The sequence below is a fragment of the Haematobia irritans genome, chromosome 2 (assembly GCF_050003625.1).
Source record: "Haematobia irritans isolate KBUSLIRL chromosome 2, ASM5000362v1, whole genome shotgun sequence".
Lineage (NCBI taxonomy): Eukaryota > Metazoa > Arthropoda > Insecta > Diptera > Muscidae > Haematobia > Haematobia irritans.
This window is the reverse complement of record NC_134398.1, coordinates 5,939,012-5,960,639: the sequence shown is the minus strand read 5'-3', so window position 1 is coordinate 5,960,639 and position 21,628 is coordinate 5,939,012. Positions and strand designations below refer to the sequence as shown.

The window sequence follows — 21,628 nt, the reverse complement described above, 5'->3', positions numbered from 1 at the left end:
ACTAAAGACTGTCATCCACAATCGAATTACTTGGGTTGCGGTAACACTTGCCGATGGCAAGGTATCTTAAAACTTTTTTACACCGTCTTCTCAATTGTAAGTTAGTTAGTCCATACGGGGTATATATTAAACAAAAAAGGCCGATGAAATACGTATTTAATTCAATGTGACAAAATTTTTTTATACACTGAAAAAACAGTGAACCCTTTTCCATTGCAAAATGAACTAAACTGTAGTAATATTGACCATGATTTAGCCCTTAAGATTTTTTTCAACTTGTCTAGTTTATAATTATCTTAAATTTTAGTTCATCTATAACATTGTATTTTAGTTCATTTTTACAACGCCATAAGATTTATATACCACTACCAAGTTAAAAAGTCAGTATTATTTTGTTTTACTTGCTTATTTTTTGGGAAACCCGATAATAAAAATTGGTTAACAGTCTCTTTAAAATGTCGACGACTAAACTATTTTTAAATCAATCATTCCACAGTACAGAGAAATTAAATAATTAAAGGAACAACAAACTGTTTTACTATTATGAAAATTTTCATACATTAAAATTAAACTTTCTTTAAGCAAAAGTACTTTATTATAAAAACTTATGATGAAAGTTCTTAATACAATGTTTTTTGTGAATAAAAATTATGACCACGTGGAACAGAGAGTAGTTCATTTGAACTCGCTGTTTGAACATTTTGACTTATCCTTGTTTTATTCATCGTAGGTAATTTTTTCACATATCTTGCTGGAAAAAAAATGGAAGCAATGATGAAAATTGTTAAAAATTAACACCATGTAATGAAATATAATTTTTTAAATCTTTATTTTAGCTTGTAACTTACCATATTTGGGGGCATTTTATCAAATGGTGTAAGGAATTCAACTTTTCTTTGGAAAACGTATCTCATAAAATTTGTACCTGAAACAATTAGAGAAATAATGAAGTATTCTAAATATACTCATAAAACTGTGTTGTTATCGATGTGAAGGATATAATAAAATAAATATTCTAGTTGAAAGAAAGCCAAAGTTTTAATATAAAACTTACCAATTCTCTATTAAATTGTACGCTGAGGGGAAATATAAAAAGTTGTCCAAATTTATTTGGGTTACTCTGAAATTAAATATTAAATAAAATTATTAAATAAGTTTTCAAAAAATTTAATGAAAAAAATAATAATATGCATAAAAAACCAAATATTCTTGATAACCCTAGACAGTCATCATTCGTCAAAATGACGACACGTAATTTTATTTTCGATTTAAAATTTTAGTCTATTGGGAAATGGTAAATTTAAGTTATACTAATTCGACCGTTTTATTAATTTTTGTTTTATACTACTTAAAACCAAATAGAATAAGAAAATAAACTCAAGTTTGGTTCACTTTTTCGCTCACGATGAAAATTATAGCGTCTTGATATGAGCCGTAGTCAAAATGACGAAGGATGACGTTAAGTACAAAAAATAAGGATGACTGTCCAGGGCTAAAAGAAAGTTAAAGAATCCTTACCAATTCACTATTAAATTACAGGCAAAGGAGTACTAAAAATTTGTCCAAATTTTTAAGGGGTTATTCTGAAATTAAATATTTGTTTTTACATTAAAAATATTACATTGGTTTCCAAAAATTTTGATTAAAAAATACTAAAATAAAGTATTAAAAACCTGTAATTTTGATGATAAAAAGGTCACAAAAACGTACATATTCTAGTTGAAATAAAGCCAATTTTTAAAAGAAAACTTACCAATTCTCTATTTTTTAAATTTGTCCGAATCCATCTGGAGTTGCTCTGAAATTAAATATTGTTTTTACAACAAAGAAAAACATTAAACTGGTTTCCAAAAAAATAATTAACAAATAATAATATACATAAAAAAATATTCTTTTTAAAAGAAAGTCATGTTAAAAAAATACTTACCAATTTATGAATAAACTGTACGCTGAGATATAATAAAAATTTTTCAAATTCATCTGGAATTGAATATTAATTTTTTACATAGAATACTAAAAATTTCAATACACTTTCAACATATTTTCCTAAATATTCGTAATAACTTTTTTCTAAACTACCGATAAAATATTAATAACTTTCATTTAAAAGGTTTAATAAACAAACACCAATATATGTCTCAAAAATCCAAAATATTCCATGCCTTTATATTCCCTTGTTGCATACCTACTTAAAAGATGCAACAGTCCACGCCAACGCCAAATATACAACTGAAGCATGCCAAACAAAACCAAGCAAAGCCAAAACATTCCTACAACAACAAAAACACATGTGCCTTTATTGAAAACAACACCTCATCCAGCCAAATAAACCATCCACACAATAAACACACACACACACAAACCACTAAATGAACAAAAATAAAAACAACCCACGCTCATGTATAAACAACAAAACTCAAGTAACATCATCTTTACATTAATCACATTCCACTATGCCGATAAAAATCTCTGTACTATTCATTAGTTCGTCGCATCTGCTGAAAATTTACTCTAAGCATAATATTCGTAAAGGCACACCAGTTTATGAACGATGAAACGTTTAACTTAAAATTTGCCAAATTTTCAAGAAATGTTATCTACCATTTTTGACGAAAATGTCTATAAATTTTATTACATGTGAACTAAAAATATTTCATTGGGTAATTTTTTACCAACAATTATTAACTATAAGAATTGTCAGTAAGAAATTGCTATCCACTTTCAAGTTCATTTTTCGTAAAAAAATATTTTCTCATACAAAAAAATCTTATAGTAAATTGCACTTATTATTTAGAAAGTACTTTACATTTCACAAGTAGTTTTTTAGCATGACAAACGAATTTTTAACTACCAGTTAAGAAATTTTTTAAGGAATTTTCCATCGTATTTTGTAGGCCATGAACTAAACGATTGCTACTTAGAATTTGTAAAATTTCCTTCCGAGTAGTTAATTTTCGTTGAAGATACGAAAAATGAACTAAAATTCTGGAAAATTCTTGTAATAAATTATTGTAAAAATCTTCTTAAATTTACGAGACACTTTTTTTTCTGTGTAGAAATAAAGTTTTGACAAAATTTTCTATACCAATAACACTTTGACAAACTTTTCTATAGAAATAAAATCTTTAGAAAATTTTGTATAGTAATAAAATTTTGACAAAATTTCCTATAGTAATAAAATTTTGAAAAAATTTTCTATAAAAATAAAATTTTGGTAGATTATTTTTGGGAATCGGCTATATGTAACAATAGATCGATATGGACCAATTTTGGCATGGTTGTTAGCGGCCATATACTAGCGCAATGTACCAAATTTCACCATGTACCAAATTTCAACAGGATCGGATGAATTTTGCTCCTCCAAGAGCTCCAGAAGTATAATCCAGGGATCGGTTTAAATGGGGGTTATATATAATTAAGACCGGTATGGACCAATGTTTGCATGGTTCTTAGATACCATATACTAACACCACGTATCAAATTTCAACCGGATCGGATGAACTTTGCTCTTCCAAGGGGTTCCGGAGGTCAAATATGGGGATCGGTTTATATGGGGGCTACATATAATTATGGACCGATATGGACCAATTCCTGCATGGTTGTTAGAGACCATATACTAACACCACATACCAAATTTCAACCGAATCGGGTGAATTTTGCTCATCCATGAGGCTCCGGAGGTCAAATCTGGGGATCTGTGTATATAGGGGCTATATATAATTATGGACCGATGTGGAACAATTTTTGCATGGTTCTTAGATACCATATACTAACACCACGTATCAAATTTCAACCGGATCGGATGAACTTTGCTCTTCCAAGGGGTTCCGGAGGTCAAATATGGGGATCGGTTTATATGGGGGCTACATATAATTATGGACCGATATGGACCAATTCCTGCATGGTTGTTAGAGACCATATACTAACACCACATACCAAATTTCAACCGAATCGGATGAATTTTGCTCATCCATGAGGCTCCGGAGTTCAAATCTGGGGATCAGTGTATATGGGGGCTATATATAATTATGGACCGATGTGAAACAATTTTTGCATGGTTGTTAGATACCATAAACTAACACCATGTACCAAATTTCAACCGGATCGAATAAATTTTGCTTCTCTTAGAGGCTCCGCAAGCCAAATCTGGAGATCGGTGTATATGGAGGCTATATATAATTATGGACCGATATGGACCATTTTTTTCATGGTTGTTAGAGACCCTATACTAACACTATGTACCAAATTTCAACCGGATCGAATGAATTTTGCTTCTCTTAGAGGCTCCGCAAGCCAAATCTGGAGATCGGTGTATATGGGGGCTATATATAATTATGGACCGATGTGAAACAATTTTTGCATGGTTGGTAGATACCATAAACAAACACCATGTACCAAATTTCAACCGGATCGAAAGAATTTTGCTTCTCTTAGAGGCTCCGAAAGCCAAATCTGGGGACTGGTTTATATGGAGGCTATAAATAATTATGGATCGATATGGACCAATTTTTTCATGGTTGTTACAGACCATATACTAACACTATGTACTAAATTTCAACCGGATAGAATGAATTTTACTCCTCCAAGAGGCTCTGCAAACCAAATCTGGGGGTCCGTTTATATGGGGGCTAAACGTAAAAGTAGACCGATATGTCCCATTTGCAATACCAACCGACCTACATCAATAACAACTACTTGTGCCAAGTTTCAAGTCGATAGCTTGTTTCGTTCGGAAGTTAGCGTGATTTCAACAGACGGACGGACGGACAAACGGACATGCTCAGATCGACTCAGAATTTCACCACGACCCAGAATATATATTCTTTATGGGGTCTTAGAGCAATATTTCGATGTGTTACAAACGGAATGACAAAGTTAATATACCCCCATCCTATGGTGGTATGTATAAAAATTGAATAGATTAAAAGTATTTTTATTAATTTAGAAGTTAAAATAAAATATAAAATAAAAAAAAGAAACCTAAATCAATAAATATGTTACTATTTCTGCTTGATATTTCTTCAATGTCCCAAGGGCTGTATCCACTATAGATATATGGGCGATTTTGATTGTACTAAGGCATATGTGTATATGTCTGAATCATTGAGTAGATGTAAGTAGAACGGGTAAGAGAGTGTGTTAAGGTTACCCGTGAGCTAGTTATTACACTTTGCTAACATGTTTTCCCACTTAAAATTTGTAAAAAAAAAGAAAACAAAACGGAAGCTGGTAGTCATCACTGGCATCCCGAATTGCGTAGGAAAGAGGAAGATGTGGTAAAATAATGCTAGCATTCTATATGGATATAACACAAGTGCACTTCCAGCATAGAGGAATATTCATACAAACACACACACATACACTCTCATATGAACAAATCCCACCTTCTTAGTAATATTCTATCGTTTTTTATTTTTATTTTTTATTATTTTCTACATATGTATGCAAGTATAGTCTCATCTCCGCTTTATGATGTTATGAATACTAAATTTGTTACGGTGCCACCTTTTATTTCTCTTTTTTTTTTGTGTAACCGCAATCTCTCACCACCTCACCCACATCAACCAGTGATGCTATCATCTTATTATATGTGAAACATATCCACAGCAAGATGGTTGTAAAATAATTGAAGTTGCTGTAGTATGTGTGTGTGTGAATATATCAGTGGTTTATACACAGGCAATTACTTTGCTTGCCAGGCAGTTTTAGATTAAGTATTCTATAAAAATAAAAAATAAAAAAAATAAAACACTGAAGAAATTGGATGATCATTCGCCGAAACTACATCAAAATGTCGTCAATATATATTTTAGTGATGCAACTGATGCAGGTTCGAGCTTTATAAAATATTATTTATAAATACATAGATAAATACAATTACATATTCTCCACTAAAAATTGTGTATAAGAAACTAGAAACTCAACTATAACCCAACTGGAAGGACACAAAATAATTTGGTTAATTTCAGGACAATTTTTTTCGGTAGGTTGTAATCTAACCATTCAGTGGTTGCACTTCGAGAACTGTTCAGGTTTACCATTGTAGCGAGATTACAGCCAAACTCATTAAATGACTAACGCCTTCTAACATCTTATATCAGTTCCGGATGATGTATTAGACGTCAAGGGAAGATCACAAAATTATAGATTTTCTGAATTGGAAAAAAAATCACGAAAAGTGACACAGAAAAATAAGCTGAAAGACCTCTGAAGTTGGCAGTATTGTGAAGAACATAATCTATCGGACTAGAAATGGAGGGCGATAAACACAGAGTTTACATCCTGCTTGTCGGATGCTGTGTGTCCTTACATAGAGGGACTGCTGCGCCTTATGATTCTGACATAGTCACCGGTCAGAGGAGCTTAGATCTGATAGAGGAAATTGACATTATGCATGGTGAAGAATGATATGAATTGAAGTGCAAATATCAACCATTTCGGTTCAAATGTCCATATTAACGTCCACAAATTTAAATTCAGTACAAATAAAAATCTATTCCTCTTGTGGAAAATGAAATTGTAACTAACAAATTTTCTTTCTTGTTGAAATTGGTTTTCGACTAAAGAAAGTTCAATGGGAACAATGAACAAAACGTGGGGAACAAAGAGTCGTTGGAGCAAAGCATCAGTTTCGGAGAACAAAATTATTTTTTGAACATCCTGAGTGAGCCCTGTCACTTAAAAGCTGTAGGTAAAAAATCATCATCACAATCTTCATAATCATATTATTTAGCTCCAATTCTGATATTTTATAACAGTGCTAAAATTTGAAGGCTTACGGGTACAGTAGAATATATGACTCAACTCTGTCTCAACTTGGGTATCTGCCTCAACACAGTTGGTACTCTATATGCACTGAGTTAGCACTCTGTCTTAACTTGGGTCTCTGTCTTAACTGAGCTGGGACCCCATCTCAGCTAAGTTGGAACTCTGTGTCAACTTTTGGGTCTATGTCTCAACTGAGTTGGGACTCTGCTTCAACTGAGATGGGACTCTGTTTCAATTGGGACTCTGACTAAACTGACATTAGAATGAGCCTCCACTGAGTTTGAACTCTCTATCAACTGTTCTGAGATTCTGTCTTAACAGAGGTAGGACTATGACTGAACTGAGTTAAGACTCTGCCTCCATTCAGGTGAGACTGTTCCTTTAATCATATGAGGCTATCCTCAACTGAGGTGGGACTCTTTCTCAACTGAGTTGGGACACTGTCTAAACTGAGTTGGGTCTCTGTTTCAGCTGAGTTTGGACTCTGTCTGAACTTGGGTCTTTGTTTCGAATGAGTTGAGACATTGTCTCAACTGAGTTTGAACCCTGCCTCGACTTTGTTGGAACTTAAGACTCGGCCTCCACTGAATTGAATCTCTCTCTCAACTGTGCTCGGATTCTATATTTACTAATTACTGTCTCTGTCTCAACAGAGGTGAGACTCTAACTGAACTAAGTTAAGACTCATCCTCTAATCAAGTGAATCTCTTCCTGAGTGTAGATTTGAGTTGGGACTCTGTTTTGACTGATTTGGAACTCTGTCTCAATTGAGTTGATTCTCTGTCTCAACTAAGGTGGGAATCTTTCTCAACTGAGATGGGGATTATGTCTGAACTAAGTTGGGTCACTGTCTAAACTGAGTTGGGTCCCTGTTTCACCTGAGTTTGGACTCTGTCTGAACTTGGGTCTCTGTTTCGAATGAGTTGAGACATTGTCTCAACTGAGTTTGAACCCTGTCTCGACTTTGTTGGAACTTAAGACTCGGCCTCCACTGAATTGCAACTCTCTCTCTCAACTGTGCTGGGATTCTATATTTACTAATTACTGTTTCTCTCTCAACAGAGGTGAGACTCTGACAGAACTAAGTTAAGACCCATCCTCTAATCAGATGAATCTCTTTCTGAGTGTAGATTTGAGTTGGGACTTTGTTTTGACTGATTTAGGACTCTGTCTCAACTGATTTGGTTCTCTGTCTCAACTAAGGTGGGAATCTGTCTCAACTGAAATGGGTATATTCTCTATCAACTCTGTCTCAACCGAAATGGGACTCTTTCCCAACTGAGATGGGACTGTGTCTCAACTTATTTAGGACACTGTTTTAATTGGGGAACTGACTTAATACTCGACCTTTAATGAAACTCTCTCTCTCTCAACTGTGCAGGGATTCTATATCTATTAATTACTGTCTCTGTCTCAACAGAGTGAGACTCTCGCTGAATTGTGTTGAGACTATGCCTCCACTCAGGTGAGACTCCACTGAATTGGGACAATTTCTCGAATGTGATGGGACACTCTCTAAACGTGGGTCTCTGTTCTAACTCTGCGTCAACTAAGATGGGACCCTGTCTTTACTGAGATGGGATATTGTCTCAACGTGGGTCTCTGTTTCAACTAAGTTGTACCACTGTCTCAACTGATTTGGGACTCTGAGTCAACTGAGTTGGATCTCTCATATTTGGTCTCACCTGAGTTGGGACTCTGACACAATTGAGTTTGGCGCGTGTCTCAACTTAGGTATATGTCTCAACTGAATTGGGATTCTGTCTCATTTGAGTTGAACTCCGACTCAACTGAGTTAAGGCTCTGCCTCCACTTATTTTATACTCTTCCTCAACTGAGTTGGGACCATGACGCAAATATCTTGACATTTGCGTTGATTTGTTTGCTGTGCCATAGTTTCACGCAGAAAATCTGTAGATGGGCAAGACTTGAAAAAAATAATTTTTGCTTCTGATGATTTTTTGTGGGTCTACAAAAATTGCTCATAGAATTTAGCTAAATTTTTGATACGTAATAATACCCCTAGAATGTGGAGGTATTATATAGAACTATATGAGGTATGTCGTAATCGACTCTTTGACGTATTAGGCTTTTCCCGCGATTTGTTGTGTTATACGATAATGTCTCCCAAATAAGCCGAATACCACCCATTTTAATAAGGTGAGTTAATGGATGAATAGGGTCTTCTTCTCTGACATCTTGAACATTCGAGAAGTGTAGAGATGGCGGGTCATAACTTAAAAATAAATAAACTTGTGTAATGCTTAATTTTCTTCTTATTCTGTGCTTATTTAATAATTAAGGTCAATAATCCCTAAAACGTATAGACATTTGGAATATAAATATTAGAGAAAATCATTACATGAATTTCCAAAGAATTTTAACATATTTACCATTAGAGACATATTTTGTCTAAACAAATATTGGAAATTTCTATTGACTCCTTCATAAGATGGCATCAACATCACCATCGACGTTGTAGTCGTCATCGTCGTCATACTCACTTTAAATGTCATACCATCAGTGACAAAAATCATTATCATTAGTTTTATAGACATCATTAAAGTTGATGTCACTTTATCATTGCGGTATGAAAATCTGTTTGGGCATAGACACAGACAATATGGACTTTGGCAAAGTAAATTTTATCACAAGATGTGACATAGACCACAGATGCTCAAGTATTCAAAGTTGATTCAATTTCTCTTTCCTGAAGAAGCTGAAGAATTTTTAAATGTACTGCAATCAAACGATTTATATACTTTTTTCTCTGAACTAGAAAATCTTAAATCCTACTTGGTTTTTATCATACACATATTCTCAATGAAAGTGGGAATATGGAGATCTCGAATCCTTAACCGAAAAAAAATCCAAAATGCTACAAAATGACAAATGATAAATGACAAATCAAACATTTAAGTAAATGACTAACTTGACAATATGGAAATTCTGACTTTGTTTTTTGATTCTTCTCTTTGCGTGACTTCCTTTACCCTTCGGATGGATGTTTGTGTTTTCTCCATAGCCAGAAGGATGTTGGAAGGATGTGAAAGATGAATATTTTTCAGCCAGTCGTCATTCTTTATTGCCTTCATGTTTTATTATGTGTTTTATTAGCTCTACTACCACTACTACAGCTACATCCATTGTCTGAAATATATGCATGTTCATTCATGCTAATGTTTTTGTAAGAACAATTTGAATATGTCAGAGTGTGTGAATTTCAAGTATGTGTGGGCATTAGAAGATGACAACAAGAAACATATTGGCTAAATTTATGTACATATCCATATACGAGGCAAAGTTTTTCAGGGGATTCTTCTATGTTCTCGACAATTTCTCATTTTCCTTGCAAGGCATCGGTATGACGAGTTGCACAGTTGTATTTTGATCATATTTTTTCAAAAACATTTAAATTAAGAATACAAAGTCACAAAAATTAATTTCGGTCTCATTTGTATGCTTTTTTATCCTTATTCTGAAGATGAAAAAATCCCATTTAAAGAAACTTTATGCTTTAGTTCATTGGTTTTTAAAGGAAGATGCAACTCAAATGCGAAGAACATAAATCATTTCGAACTCAAAGATGCTCTGTCTGAAATGGGTCCCAATTCCGTGCGCCCACAGAGTTCCAAAAGATATAACCCTGATTCACAATTCAGTTGGTATAAAGTCCCTATTCAGTTGAGGATGGTGCGGCAGATTCCCAATTCTCTTGAGACACAGTCCCAATTGGTTGTATATACATTTCAAGTTTAAATGAGATAGTACTCAGTTGAAATAGAGACTCAAGACAAATAAGACCGAATTCCAACGTAATTGATACGGAGTCCCAACGCTGTTGCTATAGAATTAAAACTCAGTTGAGACAGAGTCAGAAATTTTCAATTCAGTTTGGACAGAGTCCCAATTCAATTGTAACAGAGTCCCAGCTCAGATGAGGCAGAGTGACTACTCATTTGAGACCGTATATCAGTTGATACAGCGTTAAAGCCCAATCGATAGAAATGGAGAAAAGCCCAATTAAGGCAGAGTCCTATCACAATTGAAAAAAGAATCCTAACAGGGTTGAGACATAGAACCAATTCAATTGAGATTGAATTCTAAGTTAAGACAGAGTCCCAACTAAGTTGAGAGGAGTCCATGTTGAGACACGGACCCAATTCAGTTTAGACTCTATCAGCTGTATCCCAAGTTGAGGTTGAGTCCCAATTAAATTGAGACGAAGTCCAAACGCAATTGCGACTGTTGACACAGAGTCCTAACTCAGTTGACGTAGAGTCCCAACAATAGGCAGAGTTTCAACTCAGTAGACACGGAATCTGAAATCGGTTAAAGGTGAGCCTCAACCAAGTTTAGTCCGTGTATCACTTCAGTTTCGAAAGAGTCCCATCTCAGTTCAGAGAGAGTCTCTTGATATAGGTTACCAAATCAGTTTAGACAGAGTCCCAACGCAAGTAAGACACAAACCCAACGCAATTGGGACAGAGCCCCAACTCAATTGACGTAGAGTCCCAACAACAGGTAGAGTTTCAACTCAGTTTACAAGGAATCAGAAAAGCTCAGTCTCAACCCAGTTTAGTCTGTGTATCACTTCAGTCGCGAAAGAGTCCAATCTCATTTCAGATAGACTCTCAACGCAAATGACACAGAGCTCAGTTGAGATTGAATCTCAGCTCAAACCCATGTTGAGACAGAGTCGAACACAATTCCATATTGAGACAGAGACCAAACGCAATTAAGACAGTTGACTCAGGTCCCAACTTAGTCGACGAAGAGCCCCAACTCAGTTGAGACAGAGTCACAACTCAGCTGAGATAGAGTCCCAATTTAGACATAGTCGCAACTTAATTGCGACCGTGTCCCAACTCACTTGTTATAGAATCCGAACTCAGTTTAGACAGAGTCCCAACGCAAGTAAGACACAAACCCAACGCAATTAGGACAGAGCCCTAAGTCAGTTGACGTAGAGCCCCAACAAAGATGAGGCAGAGTTTCAACTCATTTGACAAGGAATCAGAAAAGGTGAGTCTCAATCCAGTTTAGTCTGTGTATCACTTCATTCGCGAAATAGTCCCATCTCATTTCAGACAGAGTCTCAACGCAATTGGCACAGAGTCTCATATTGAGACAGGGTCCAAACGCAATTAAGACAGTTGACTCAGGTCCCAACTTAGTCGACGTAGAGCCCCAACTCAGTTGAGACATAGTCACAACTCAGCTGAGATAGAGTCCCAATTTAGACATAGTCGCAACTTAATTGCGACCGTTTCCCAACTCACTTGTTATAGAATCCAAACTCAGTTTAGACAGAGTCCCATCGCAAGTAAGGTACAAACCCAACGCAATTGGGACAGAGTCATAAGTCAAGTGACGTAGAGTCCCAACAAAGATGAGGCAGAGTTTCAACTTAGTTGACAAGGAATCAGAAAAGGTGAGTCTCAACCCAGTTTTGTCCGTGTATAACTTCATTCGCGAAAGAGTCCCATCTCATTTCAGGCAGAGTCTCAACGCAATTGTTACAGAGTCTCAGCTGAGATGAGATTGAATTTCAGTTCGATCTCATGTTGAGAAAGAGTCGAACACAATTCCATATTGAGACAGAGTCTAAACGCAATTAAGACAGTTGACTCAGGTCCCAACATAGTTGACATAGAGCTCCAACTCAGTTGAGACAGAGTCACAACTCAGCTGAGATAGAGTCCCAACAACCAATTAAAACACAGTCGCAACTCAATTGCGACCGTGTCCCAACTCACTTGTTATAGAATCCAAACTCACATGATATAGGTTCCTAAATCAGTTTAGACAGAGTCCCAACGTAATTAAGACACAAACCCAACGCAATTGGGACAGAGTCCCAACTCAATTGACGTAGAGTCCCAACAAAGATGAGGCAGAGTTTCAACTTAGTTGACAAGGAATCAGAAGAGGTGAGTCTCAACCCAGTTTAGTCCGTGTATCACTTCAGTCGCGAAAAAGTCCCGCCTCATTTCAGACAGATTCCCGACACAAATGACACAGAGTCTCAGCTCAGTTGACATTGAATCTCAGCTCAAACCTATGTTGAGGCAGAGTCCCAACACAATTCCATATTGAGACAGAGTCCAAACGCAATTAAAACAATGTCCCAACTTAGTTGAAGTATAGCCCCAAGTCAGTTGAGACAGAGTCACAACTCAGCTGAGATAGAGTCCTAACAACCAATAAAGACACATTCGCAAATCAATTGCGACCGTGGCCCATCTTACGTGATATAGAATCCAAATTCGCTTGATATAGGTTCCCCAATCAGTTTAGACAGAGACCCAACTCAATTGAGATAGAATCCCAACTCAGTTTATACAGAGACCCAAAAAAGACTGAAACACAACGAAATTGAGACAGAATCATAAACTAGTTGACACACAGTCCCAACACAGTTGACACAGAGTCCCAAGTCAGTTGACGTAGAGTACCATCTAATTTGAGGCAGAGTTTCAACTCAGTCGGTAAAGTGTGTCGCACCCAGTTGAGACCGAGCACTAATTCAATCGAGACAGAGTCCCATCTCAGTTCGAAGACGGTCTCGACACAATTGGTACAGACTCTCAACTTAATTTAGACAATGTCTCTACTCAATTACGACAGAGCGTAACCTCAATTTAGACAGAGCATGCTATCAACAGGCACAGAGTCTCCTGTTAAAAAGTACCAACTAAGTTTTTAAAGGGTCCAAAGGCAATTAAAACAGCGTCTCAACTCAATACAAAGTTTGTAGAGAGTTCAAACGAAATTGAGACAGAGTCCCAACTCAGTTGACGCATAGACTCAGCTAAGTTGACGCAGAGTCTCAACTAAGTTGACACAGAGTCTCAACTAAGCTGACGCATAGACTCAACTAAGTTGACGCATAGACTCAACTAAGTTGACGCATAGTCGCCATTTAGTTGAGACGCAATTGAGGCAAAACCGCAACTCAGTTGATATCGAGTGCCAACACAGTTGATACAGAGTTCCAACTCAGTTGACTCAGAGTCTCACCTAAATTGATGCAGCGTCTCAATTCTGGTGAGTCAGACTTTAATCCCAGTGGACATCCCAACTCAATTGGCACAGAGTCCTAACTCAGTTGACACTAAGTTTCATAATTGAGATAAAGCGAATTGAAGAAAGACCTGTAAACACTTTTTTCCTCAAAACTTACTTCTCTACTTTCGTATCATCATAACTCCTACATATGCTTTGAGGAAACCCATATTTCGATCCCCCCATAGCAAAGCTCAGGGCATTGTATACAAATTTATTCAATATGATACATCACATTGAGGGAAAAGTGTTTAATGGTATTCAATAAGGATGACAATAACACTCCAAGGATGATTATGATGATAAAGCTAGGGATCAGAAACATCATAATGCTCCACAAGATGTTCTTTAGTACGGGATGGGAAAGAGAGAGGGAGAGAGTTTATAAAAGCCAACATATTTGTTGTTTGACTATGACAACTAGTCCGGAATACAAATACCTAATGCTGACATTGAGGAGAAGGACAATGTATCAGCATATATTTTTTCATTTCAAAATTTAATTTGCAAATCATTTTTTAAGGATTAGAAGCTTTAAAATTTACTCCTTGGGGTTTAGAAAATTCTTAGAAATTAAAAAAATAACCAACATGTGTAAGGTTGCAAGTTCATTTAGTCCACCCTTCATTTTTACTAGAGCACATTTTATGTAGTTTATTGCTTTTTTAGTGTTCAAATAAAGAAACATGTAGCTCGTTGGTTGTTTTTTTTTTTTTTAGCAAGAGATGACTATGATGGTTGTCTTTGACAAATTGCCTAAATTACATATCGTTTACCGCATTTGATGAAAAAGGTACAATAATCGCACATAGATACACACACTTATAGTCTACCACTCTATGCCATTGTCCTATGACATTGTTTTTTTTTTTGTCTTTATATCCTTTGCAATACGATATCCTTTGTCTTGTCCTAGAAGAGCAGGAAAAAAAAAAGAAAAACGTTATTTGCATATTTTATAAGTTGACTGAATGTGGTGTCATCAAGAAAAAGTGGTGCGCTTAAATGGTCTAGCGCACTTGGCAGCAAGAAAAGCCATCATCCAAGTAATACCCCCTACCACCATACTCTCCATGCCATGGTATAGGTCTGGTCTAAGGAAACACAATGACATTTTCCTGTTCATAGAGTCATTTATCAAACTCTTCGGTTGTCTGCTTTGGGGCAACAAGAAACCACACTGATCTAATGCAAACCAGCCAAACCTCCAAGAAACATGGTGGCCCTAACCTTTGGCCAAACTACATACCTTGAAACGATTCAGCAGCCAAAAACCAAGGTGTAGCATGTTATCTAAAAGCCACACAAGATGGTTTTATTGCCATTCTTAGGTGTTGTTTTTTCCCCTAAATTTTCGGACTGGTAAGTCCTTTTTTTCTGGCTTGTCTTCTCTTGAAGCCATGACTGATAAATGCTTCTTAGAAAATTAACAACCAAAAAGGAAATGGAAACTTTTTCAAAACGCCATGCGGATAAGGACAATAGAAATTATGTCAATGTAATTATAATTTTTGGATTAATTGTTCTGTTGTTACCATGGCATTGGAATGTAGTTTGTTTGCAAACCCCAGAAAATTTAATGAAAATTAAAAAAACAAATATTTCCAGGTTATATTAAAGTACAAATTAGGACTTTTGAAGACATTGATACGCTCCCATATTGAAAAAAGTTTACTTAAACTTTAAACCTACTCTTACCGCATAAAAATTCTTCGATAATTTGTTATTAAATTATTATGAATATGGACACACATATTACGATCAGAAGCATCCTCATGAAATATTTCGGAAATAAAGGCTGCTTGTAGCCCACAAAAATCTCCTTTCAAAGTGGAATATAATATAAAATCCTGTTTCTTTGTATCGTCAAATATAAAGTTAGTAGAAGAGCAATTGAGATCTCTTCGTCGGAGCAGAATATTTTGAAAAATATACCAAAACGCCAACAATTCTACCAAGCTACCAAGCAGAAATAAAATTAACCATTTTTTGAAGAATTCTACTACCCAGCAAAAAAATTTGGAAGTTCTTCTAAGAGCACAACTTTAAAAGAACTTCCCAAAAAGTGTCCTCCCAAAAATGTTCTTTGCTTTAACTGCACAGGAAGTTAATTTGAGTCAATTTTTTTATAAATCGCTTTTTTCATATTTTTATACCCTTCACCACTACTGTGGTACAGGGTATAATAAGTTTGTGCATTTGTATGTAACGCCAAGAAGGAAAAGCCTGAGACCCATCGTTTAGTATACCGATCGTCTTAGAATTAAATTCTGAGTCGATTTAGCGATGTCCGTCTGTCTGTCTGTCTGTCCGTCTGTCTGTTCATGTATTTTTGTGCGCAAAGTACAGGGCGCAGTTTAAGTCCGATCGTCCTCAAATTTGGCACAGGGTCGTTTTGGGGAACAAAGACGATCGCTATTGATTTTGGAAAAAAATCGGTTCAGATTTAGATATAGCTGTCATATATATTTATCCCCGATCTGGTTATAATTGGCGTGTTTATCAACCGATGTTCTTCAAATTCCGTATATCCGAATATTTTATGAATCTCGAAAAACTTGCAAAATATTATCCAAATCGGTTCAGATTTAGATACAGTTTACTACCGATTTTCGTGAAATTCTGCACAGAGAATAGAGTTGGCATTCTACCAATGCATGGTAAATTTGATTGAAATCGGTTCATATTTAGATATAGCTCCCATATATATCTTTCGTCCGATTTGGACTTATATGACCTCAAACGCCAGAATTTTGCCCTGACTTGCTTCAAAGTTTACACGAGAGGTAGGTTTAACGGTTTCGTTATGTGTGCCAAATTTGGTTAAAATCGGTTCAGATTTAGATATAGCTCCCATATATATCTTTCGTCCGATTTGGACTTATATGTCCTCAGAAGCCAGAGTTTTGCCCTGACTTGCTTCAAATTTTGCACAAGGAGTACGTTTAGTAGTATCGGTAAGTGTACCAAATTTGGTTGAAATCGGTTCAGATTTAGATATAGCTCCCATCTTTCGCCCGATTTACACTCATATGACCACGGGGGCCAAAGTTATGACCCAATTACGTGAAATTTTGCAGAGATTGCAGTATTATTATTCTAACTATGCATGTCAAATTTAGTCAAAATCGGTTCAGATTATATATAGCTCCCATATATACGTACACCAGAGATGGGGAAATATGGTAGACTTTTTCATATTTTAGACCCATTTTCAATGGGATTTTCCTCCAAATATGGCCAAAATTCTCTGACTTTATACAAAATTCTGTGATGATTTCCCCATATCTTAGTCATATCCTATACACTGTAATGCCAGAATTTCCACATATCTTGGCGTGATCTAACCAATATCCCTATAAAATCGCCACTGATGAGTAGCAAAAATTTTAAACATTACTAAAATTCTCCTATATCTCGAATACATATGTATCGCCTGATAAATCATAAATACTCTTTTGTACAATTGCATTAAAAATTCTCTCGCTTCATATGTCCCATATTTTTTTACTAACATTGTGTTTCATCCCAGGGCGTCATCCGATTTAAATTTTAATTCTACAGATTTTGTAGAAATACAAAAAATTGTCTCCATAAAAGTATTTGTATCTAGAAACGCAAACCTTTATACAGCTCATAGCAAATTTGAAGTAGTTGAGATGGTAACACAAATGTTTGTGTACATAGTGGTGAAGGGTATAATATAGTCGGCCCCGCCCGACTTTAGACTTTACTTACTTGTTAATGATAAATTAATTTGTTTGTTGTTGTCTCAAATAGGTTAAAAATAGATAAGAATTAACAAAAAAGTACAAATTATTTAAATTTTGCCGAAAAAATACCAAATCCATTCTAGAAAATTTTCGAATTTTTGAAAATATTTGATGTCGAAAGTTCCAGACAAGCGTTAGAGTGCATTAAAAATCATAAAGAACTGTAAAAATTATTTATTTGTCAAAATATCACAATATTTCTTAATTAATATGCAAAACACGGAATACGCATCACACCTTAAGAAGTGATGCAATTTCAGTGCAATGGCTGTTGAAATGGTGGACATCCGTCCTATGAACAGACGGACATGGCTAAATAGACTCAGAAGCACAGTTACCACTCGTTCTAAAAATAATCTTCAAAGATTTTAAAAAAATGTTACTCGTGCTAAAAATAGTCTACCAAGTTTAAAAAAATTATATTTTGAAGTTTTCGATCAAAATTGTGCCAATTTTTTTTCTAGAAAAATTTTGTCAAAATTTTATTTCTATATAAAATTTTGTCAATTTTTTTTTTTAGCAAATTTCATCAAACTTTTATTTTTATAGAAAATTTTGTCAAAATTTAATTTCTATTGAAAATTTTGTCACAATTTTTTTTCTATAATAAATTTTTGTCAAAATTTTATTTCTGAAGAAAGTTTTCTCAAAATGTTATTTCTATAGAAAATTTAGTCAAAATTTTATTTCTATAGAAAATGTTGTCAAACTTTTATTTCTATAGAAAATTTTATCAAAATTTTATTTCTACAAATTTTATTTCTATAAAAAAATTTTATCTAAGTGTTATTTCCATAGAAAATTTTATTTCTACTGAAAATTTTGTCAAAACTTTATTTCCATAGAAAATTTTGTCAAAATGTTATTTCTATAGAAAATTTTGTCAAAATGTTATTTCTAGAGAAACTTTTGTCGAAATTTTATTTCTATAGAAAATTTGATCAAAATTTTATTTCTATAGAAAATTTTGTCAAAATTTTTTTTCCATAGCAAATTTTGTCAAAATGTTATTTCTAGAGAAAATTTTGTCGAAATTTTATTTCTATAAAAAATTTTGTCAAAATTTTATTTCTATAGAAAATTTAGTCTAAATGTTATTTTGTCAAAATTTTATTTCCATAGACAATTTTGTGAAAATTTTATTTCTATAGAAAATTTTGTGAAAATTTTATTTCTACAGAAAATTTTTTCAAATAGTATTTCTTTTTTTGTCAAAGTTTTATTTCCAAAGAAAGTTTTCTCAAAATGTTATTTCTACTGAAAATTTTGTCAAAATTTTATTTCTATAGAAAATTTTCTCAAAATGTTATTTCTATAGAAAATGTTGTCAAGCTTTTATTTCTATAAAAAATTTTCTCAAAATTTTATTTATATAGAAAATTTTGTCTAAATTTTATGTCTATAGAAAATTTTGCCAAAATTATATTTCTATAGAAAATTTTGTCAAAATTTTATTTCTGTAGAAAATTTTGTCAAAAGTTTATTTCTATACAAAATTTTGTCAAAATTATATTTCTATAGAAAATTTTGCCAAAACTTTATTTCTATAGAAAATTTTGCCAAAATTATATTTCTAAAGAAAATTTTGTCAAAATTATACTTCTATAGAAAACTTTACCAAATTACATTTCTATAGAAAATTTTGACAAAATTTTATTTCTATAGAAAATTTTGTCAAACATTTATTTCTATAGAAAATTTTATCAAAATTTCATTTCTATAGAAAATTTTGTCAAAAGTTTATTTCTATACAAAATTTTCTCAAAATTTTATTTATATAGAAAATTTTGTCAAAATTTTATGTCTATAGAAAATTTTGCCAAAATTATATTTCTATAGAAAATTTTGTCAAATTTTATTTCTATAGAAAATTTTGTCAAAAGTGTATTTCTATACAAAATTTTGTCAAAATTATATTTCTATAGAAAATTTTGCCAAAATTTTATTTCCATAGAAAATTTTGCCAAAATTATATTTCTATAGAAAATTTTGTCAAAATTATACTTCTATAGAAAACTTTACCAAATTACATTTCTATAGAAAATTTTGACAAAATTTTATTTCTATAAAAATATGTTATCAAAATTTTATTTTCATAGACAATTTTGTGAAAACTTTATTTCTGTAGAAAATTTTGTGAAAATTTTATTTCTACAGAAAATTTTGTCAACATTTTATTTCCATAGGCAATTTTGTGAAAATTTTATTTCTATAGAAAATTTTGTGAAAATTTTATTTCTACAGAAAATTTTTTCAAATTGTATTTCTTTAGAAAATGTTGTCAAAGTTTTATTTCCAATGAAAGTTTCCTCGAAATGTTATTTCTACAGAAATTTTTGTCAAAATTTATTTCTATAGAAAATTTTGCCAAAATTATATTTCTATAGAACATTTTGTCAAAATTTTATTTCTATAGAAAATTTTGTGAAAATTTTATTTCTACAGAAAATTTTTTCAAATTGTATTTCTTTAGAAAATGTTGTCAAAGTTTTATTTCCAATGAAAGTTTCCTCGAAATGTTATTTCTACAGAAATTTTTGTCAAAATTTATTTCTATAGAAAATTTTGCCAAAATTTTATTTCTATAGAAAATTTTGTCAAAATTTATTTCTATAGAAAATTTTGCCAAAATTATATTTCTATAGAACATTTTGTCAAAATTTTATTTCTATAGAAAATTTTGTCAAAAATTTATTTCTATACAAAATTTTGTCAAAGTTATATTTCTATAGAAAATTTGATCAAAATTTTATTTCTTAAAAAAAAATGTCAAAATTTTATTTCTATAGAAAATTTTGTCGAAATTTTATTTCTATAAAAAAATTTATGAAAATTTTATATCTATAGAAAATTTTGTCAAAATTTTGTTTCTATAGAAAATTTTGTCAAAATTTTATTTATAAAGAAAGTTTTCTTAAAATGTTATTTCTATAGAAAATATTGTCAAAATTTTATTTCTATAGAAAATTTTGTCAAACTTTTATTTCTATAGAAAATTTTGTCAAAATTTTATTTCTATAGAAAATTTTGTCAAAGTTTTATTTCTATAGAAAATTTTGTCAAAATTTTATTTCTATAGAAAATTTTGTCAAACTTTTATTTCTATAGAAAATTTTGTGAAAATTTTATTTCTATAGAAAATTTTGTCAAAATTATATTTCTACAGAAAATTTTGTCAAAATTTTATTTCTATAGAAAATTTTGTCAAAATGTTATTTCTATAGAAATTTTGTACATTTTGTACATTGTACAAAAAATATTGTTTAACCATTTAAAGGCACATTGTTCTAACACTTCCTTAAGTTCACGCCACACCGTTTACGGAGAGAGTCAACTACTCCATTTTTCCAAAGAAATATAATCTATCCTTAACAGTCAAAGCGATTTAGAAAGAGCTCTAAGTATTTTGCAAACAAATAGCAAAAAAAATTCGCACGCCTATAGAAATTGCAATCGATATCAAAGCGCTGGTGAAGGGAGATAAGTTCAGCGTTTGATCATTCGATGGACTGTGCTAAACGATGCCTTTTGTAATCCGGCCAAAACATTTGCAATGGTAATATATCCGGTCTAGAACCCTAGTCCAAAGGCAATGGAGCAGACAAAACAAAAACAACAACCAAAACTCTTTAATATGACGTATTGTTGGCAAAGTCCAAAACCAACGTTATTTTGGCGAAGACCATATGGAAAAAGACTTTGACGATGGAGTTGGACAAACCAACATTCAATCATCATCGTCATCATCATTGTTGGCCTTTAAAAGGGAATACGGTAGGTTTTTCGGGGATAAAAAATATAGAAGTCAATACCATGTCTATGTGTTCCCTTAATGAAATGCCAAGCGGTTTCCTGTTAACATGACTCTATAGCTAGAGTGGCTATTTGGCTGACCATTCCCTTTTGTTTACTCCTTCCTCCCTCTTGCTGATGTTGCTAAATGGCTAACAAACAAAACAATTGGAGTCCATTGTTAAACAATATGTTACCTTGTTTGTTGTGGTATAGTTTTTGTTATT

General features: G+C 33.1%; 1 long non-coding RNA gene across 1 annotated transcript; it reads right to left on the bottom strand.

Annotated features, from left to right (window-relative positions):
- Positions 1-1,051: 1,051 nt before the first annotated feature.
- LOC142226130 (uncharacterized) lies at positions 1,052-1,810 on the bottom strand. The gene is made up of 3 exons (XR_012719607.1): positions 1,754-1,810; positions 1,519-1,583; positions 1,052-1,120 (listed from the first exon to the last, which is right to left on the bottom strand). It is a non-coding gene; the product is annotated as an uncharacterized LOC142226130 (long non-coding RNA).
- Positions 1,811-21,628: the final 19,818 nt, after the last annotated feature.